We start from the raw sequence: 6,000 nt of genomic DNA on the forward strand, positions 1-6,000 counted from the left end.
TCAAAGAAGACACTGCCTTACATTAACTAAGCATAGTTATGAATATTCACAAATTACAAAAAATAAATGTGAGAAGAGTATCCTATGGTACATGTCACCATTTCAAAGGCTATGTGAAATACAAAATTCATTATAATTTTTTAAAGATAAAGAATAATAACTTTATATAGTAATTTTCATGTTGGTTTTTCAAAATCATTTTTATTTTTAAAAAAGTAATATTATTCTACCGTTCTTCTGGGTCTTTAAAGGATTCTACTACATTACCTGTATTATGTAATACTTTGTATTAAAACAAATTGATTTTTTTTTAATATTTTAAAATTATTCTTCTGCAAAATATTATGATGCAATGGGCTGCATTATTATTACAGGGCCCATTAGTGCCATTATGACTATGAACTTTTTTTTTTTTTTTTTTTTTTTTTTTTTTTTTTTTTTTTTTTTTTTTTTTTTTAAAGGCTACATTTTATAGCTACTTTATTTATTTATTTATTTATTTTTGGCTGTGTTGGGTCTTCGGTTCGTGTGAGGGCTTTCTCCGGTTACGGCAAGTGGGGGCCACTCTTCATTGCGGTGCGGGGACCGCTCTTCATCGCGGTGCGCGGGCCTTTCACCATCGCGGCCCCTCCCGTTGCGGGGCACAGGCTCCAGACGCGCAGGCTCAGTAGTTGTGGCTCACGGGCCCAGCCGCTCCGTGGCATGTGGGATCCTCCCAGACCAGGGCTCGAACCCGTGTCCCCTGCATTAGCAGGCAGATTCTCAACCACTGCGCCACCAGGGAAGCCCCCATGACTATGAACTTTTAATTTTCCTCAGAACATTTATGCTCAGAAGTTTAAAGTCAGTGGCCTATACCTAGAGCTGTAAAAACTAATCATTAGGGAATTATTCTTTGGTCTTTATATGACCAACAGAATCACATCAACGTAAAATACATTTTCTTGCATCTAACTTTTTCCTTTAAATTTCCTGAATAGTTTGACTAAAATAAAAGAAGCTACTTGAAACAGCAATTATGTATCAACCATACGGTTGTTGAGAAGATTAAACTCAATAAGATAGGAAACCTAGGAAACATCTGATATTCAAAGGCCTAGATGTGATTAATAGTCGAAACGACCAGTTCTGTACTTTTCACTCTGGGTCTGGCACTTCACTTATATTTGTGTAACTAATTCACCATAATCACTCAGTGAGGCTAATAGTGTTACAACCTGTTCCCCATTTTAAAAATGAGGAGGAGAGGCACAGCAATGTTAAGTAACTTGCCCGAGGTTACATAGCTAATAAGCCACAAAGCTGGGATTCAAACTCAGGCAATCTTGTGCAAGGGTCTGTACTCCCAACCATATCACAAGTCACTGGAAACCACAATGAAACAATTCCATGGTGTTTACCTAATACAATGGAAAGGTTATCTAATATAATGGAAAAAGGATAAGTCTGGGTTCCAAACAAATCAGACGTATGTATGTATCTGTGTATACACACACACACACACACACACACACACACACACGTGTGTGTGTATGTGTATAAAATTATATATACATATAATTTTATTTTTCCATTTCCCTGTTACATGACAGTGGAAGGAAACAACCCTCAATTTTAACAACAGAAAAATCACTGCCCTGTATGATTGTTATGAGTATTAAATAAGATATGTAATGCTTGGCACGGTGCCTGATGTGCTCAATAAATGATAGTTATTAGAGCAGAGAAGAGCCCACACCAAGACCTTTGCCTGTTTCCCAAGCAAAGGTACATACACGACTAAAGGTACATACAATTTAAATGAGATTAGAACTGATAAAATCTCGATATTTTTTCTCTTGTTTGAGAATTTAAAGGAAATGGAAGCAAGCTTATGGCATAATGTTTTTTAGAACTACGTTTTAACCAACTGAGAGAAAGGAATATCAAGAAAATATTTTCTCAGTTACAGACAGTTGAAATGCAAACTCAAAATTTAAATTATCCTGGGTTATACAAGCACATCATAAACTAAAAAATATTTCTTTTGCGGCTCCTATATTCTTATATTCTCCAAACTCCACGCAATAAAAGTGATGACTAAATGATGCCTTGGGACTAGGATTAACATTTCTGTGAATATTAAAAATAACACATATTTCTCAATTGTAGAATGTTCCTGCTTTGTAGTAATACACCTTCAGTTTATCCAAATGCCAAACTGATCAGCTTTAGCATATATCAACATATATCAAAAGGTAGTCTTCACTATTTTATGAAGTTAGTTTAAACTCTATCTACCAAAATAACACAGCAAAAAGTATAAGGAGGAATAGTTGGATGTGTCTCTTCATCTCATGAGGATAGAAATCCCGGGAGAAAATGGTACACAAATAAGTGCAATATTTTTCACGATTAACTTTATCTCATATTTTTCTTCCTGTAATTTCACCTACCTTTCATTGGCACTTAATTTAGTTTTTCTATTTAAAATGCTCTGACAATTCCATAAGAGACAATATAATACGACTCCTATAAAATCTTCAACATGTTTTGAAGAAATGTAAAAAAACTTAGAATTAGTAAAATCTTTTAGTCATGAAAGTAAACATGTTTAATGAGATAAATTATTGACTAGGGAACAAAACAATGTCAACAAGCAGAGTGTAACCTGAAGATAATATGTAGCTACTTAAATATTCTCAAAGTCTGTATATTTTGTACTGGTTGGACATAATACCTATGAGTGAATTTTTCAGTTTTCACCTTGGCATTTGTCATCATGTCCATAATGTGTACCATGATGTGATGGCAGAGGCTTATGTCTACCTATGAAAGTAAAGTGAAGAACTGGGCAAGTACTTGAATATTCAAATACTACTCCTCTCCTCCAAATAATCTCAATATGCCCTTTAATAAATGAACATTAAAGAGTTTGGTTTCTTGGATGAATTCGGAGATTGGGATTGACATATATACACTAATGTGTATAAAATAGGTAACTAATAAGAACCTGCTATAGTAAAAAAAATAAAATAACATTCAAAAAAACATAATAAAAATAAAAGCAAATCACAGGTCCTGTGCACACTGAAGGGGAAGGGGATTATGCAAGGGCAAGGATATCAGGAGGTGGTGACCGTGGGGACTACCTTGGAATCTGTCCATCATAGACTTCCAGTACAATATTGAATAAAAAGTTCAAGGACAAAAAAACAAACAAACAAACAAGAGTTTGGTTTGTTTTTGAATGTAGCCTACAGCCAAAATATTACCATGGAATAGCAAAGATCTAGCGGGTGCAGTGAAAATACCTAAATTATATATTTTGTCAAGCAGATTCTAAATGACCAGGGAAAGCTTTTCTCTTAAAGAAGCAGTAAAGCAATTATGTAGAAAGTACTATATTCTATTCACATTCTTCAAAAACAAACAAAACAAACAAAAAAACCAAACCTTGTGGGATCTGTCCGGAGTGCTGAAAAGGTTTCCACTGGAGAAGGGTGGAGGCTGGGTTGTGCATTAACCTGATGAGTTCACAAAGCAGTATTTTCAAGTCCCAACCAAAGATCCTTTGAACCAGAAATTGACATCCATAAAGGACAAAAATAGTCACAACTGATTCTTAAATGTGTAACTGCATGGATATAAGAGAGAAATTAAAGGAGGAAACTCCGTGAAAGGAATGAGGAGCTCAAGGCACACCTAACAAGAGGTAGCATACCTGAACACTCCAAAACGCAAAAGGATGTCTAGAATGTTGTATAAAGAGGATTCTACAGAAAACCTAAGCTTCGCCCCACGGCAGCTAAGGTGGGGGGCTGCACATAGCACAAGGCAGTGCTTCCTTGGCTGCCTGAAAAGGCCAGCAGTTAGCATTAAGGATACTGATTAGCTCTAGATCACTCTCAAGGGACGTAGAACAATGAAACAGTATGTAGAGAATGAAGAAAGTGGGAGGAAGCCACTGCCTTCCCACTGACCTGTGTCAGTTTCTTAGCGGAAAGTAAAGTGTGGGAGAATCTACCTGCTTGGCCACTCAAGCTTTTTCGATTCAGCTGAGGCAGCACCAAGATAGTGCCTAAATAAGCACAAGCACTTGTTAACCTCTCCTCGATTTCCCTTTCCCACAGCGCCCGCTCCGGAGGGAAATGGGGGCAGTTGGAAATCCAGCACCAGTTCCAGAGCCCCCCAGGCAGATTCCTCACTTCCCTCTTCGAGGTCCCAAGTGCCAAGGTAGGCTCTGGTCACCCGGCTAGCTCGTGGGCCTGCCCCAGGTTCTTTCCCCAAGTCGCTGTAGCCGGGGCTCTCTCCTTGGCATGCCGCTCATGCTGCCTGCCACTCCGGGGTAACTAGCAGGCTTTGTGTCCGAAGGGAAAGCTACATCCACGGGAGAGGAAAGAGCGGGAGGGCGCAGACTGGGGTTCAGAAAGAAGCACGCTAGCCTGAGCGAAAGCGCTGTGCTTTCAGCACCACCCGCTGTCCCCCCTTTTCCTGCAGCAGGCGCCTGGTCACCGCGGCTAACCGATCTACTGGGAAGCGATTCTCCTTCCTCTTCCTCTCCACCTTCGCTTCTCTGAATTCTGAGCCCTCGGGTGGTTTGGAGGAGCCCAGTCTGAATTCTAAAAGCACGCACCTGGCCCTCAGGGAGCGGGAACTCGCCTCCGAAGGCATGCAGAATCCCCTTCTCAACCCTTGCGGCCATTCCCTCATTTACTCCATTGCTCTCGCCCTTTCTCCCCAACAGGTTTAACTGAAGCCATCCGCAAATGGAGCGGACTTCATCCTCGAGGTTCTGGCACCCCCGCTGCTCCACCCTTGTCCCCCTCCCCCAAACCAAACTGTAAGCTCCCAGCAAGCTTATAGCTCATACATCCTTCCCGGGCCCGGGGACACTTGGGTAAACAGACACTTAGCAAGCTTACCCCCCTGTTGGCGGCGCAGCAGGCAGTGAGGCGCGGTCTAGCTAGCCCCCCATAAAGTTGGGCCGCGCGGATCAGCGGGGCAGAGCCGGCCTCTCCAGTGCCGGGCTCCCCCCCAAGATGATCTTAAGCTCATCTCCTGCGCTCCGTGCGCGCAGAACAGCAGAGCTGAGGGCGGCGTGTGCAGCAATTCTCCCTGCTGCTGAGAAAGGGGAGAAGGGGGGAAGGGGAGAGCGCGGCGGAGGGAGGGGTGGTAGTTTGTATTTATAGAGAACAGTTCTCAGCGCAACTTTTTGGTGCCACCAAGTGGCACAGTGAGCTCCTTTAGGAACACAGACTTCGGGTCGAATCTGGATGGGCAAACCGGCTCCACGGCCAGATGCTCACATGGTGGGAGGGTTGGGGGACATCCCCTTGGACTTGAGTTTTCCCATGTGAACTTTCTCATCTCAATGGCTGGGATTCAGATCCTTAAATTCTAAGAAGGAGCTTGTATTGAGGGGGAATGTGTACCTGTGCCTCCTTCAGACAAGTGACAGAGGTGTCAAGGACACTGGGCAGATGCCAGTAGTCTCCTAGGAGTCTAGGAACCCTTGTCTCAGGAAGAATATGTTTCCTTCTCTCCCCTAACCCTTCTGTCCAGATTACAGTCTTCTCAAATATCACTCTTAAGCCGTCCTGCCATCCTGAGTGTCCAACCTTTAAAGTACGATGCCATTCATTTTCCTTGTGTTGGAATCAATTCCAGATTCTTTACCAAACCCTCATTCAAAGACCATCACAGCCTGCCACCAAACCTCCTTCTTTAATTGCTACCTTTAAAAAAGCATGTGATGGGCTTCCCTGGTGGCGCAGTGGTTGGGAGTCTGCCTGCCAATGCAGGGGACACGGGTTCGAGCTCTGGTCTGGGAGGATCCCATATGCCGCGGAGCAACTAAGCCCGTGTGCCACAACTACTGAGCCTGCGCATCTGGAGCCTGTGCCCCGCAACAAGAGAGGCCCCCACAGTGAAAGGCCCGCACACCGCGATGAAGAGTGGCCCCCGCTTGCCGCAACTAGAGAAAAGCCCTCGCACAGAAACGAAGACCCAACACAGCCA

General features: G+C 42.6%; 1 protein-coding gene across 3 annotated transcripts in view; it reads right to left on the reverse strand.

Annotated features, from left to right (window-relative positions):
- GRM5 (glutamate metabotropic receptor 5) overlaps nt 1-4,987 on the reverse strand; it is a 539,179-nt gene extending 534,192 nt beyond the window's left edge. For all 3 annotated transcript variants that reach the window (XM_057552875.1, XM_057552874.1, XM_007168476.2), the window contains exon 1: nt 4,905-4,987. The gene's annotated coding sequence lies outside the window, so the exon portion shown is untranslated. The remainder of the gene's footprint in view (nt 1-4,904) is intronic.
- Between the last annotated feature and the right edge of the window lie 1,013 nt (nt 4,988-6,000).

This window comes from Balaenoptera acutorostrata, chromosome 9 (genome assembly GCF_949987535.1).
Source record: "Balaenoptera acutorostrata chromosome 9, mBalAcu1.1, whole genome shotgun sequence".
NCBI lineage: Eukaryota > Metazoa > Chordata > Mammalia > Artiodactyla > Balaenopteridae > Balaenoptera > Balaenoptera acutorostrata.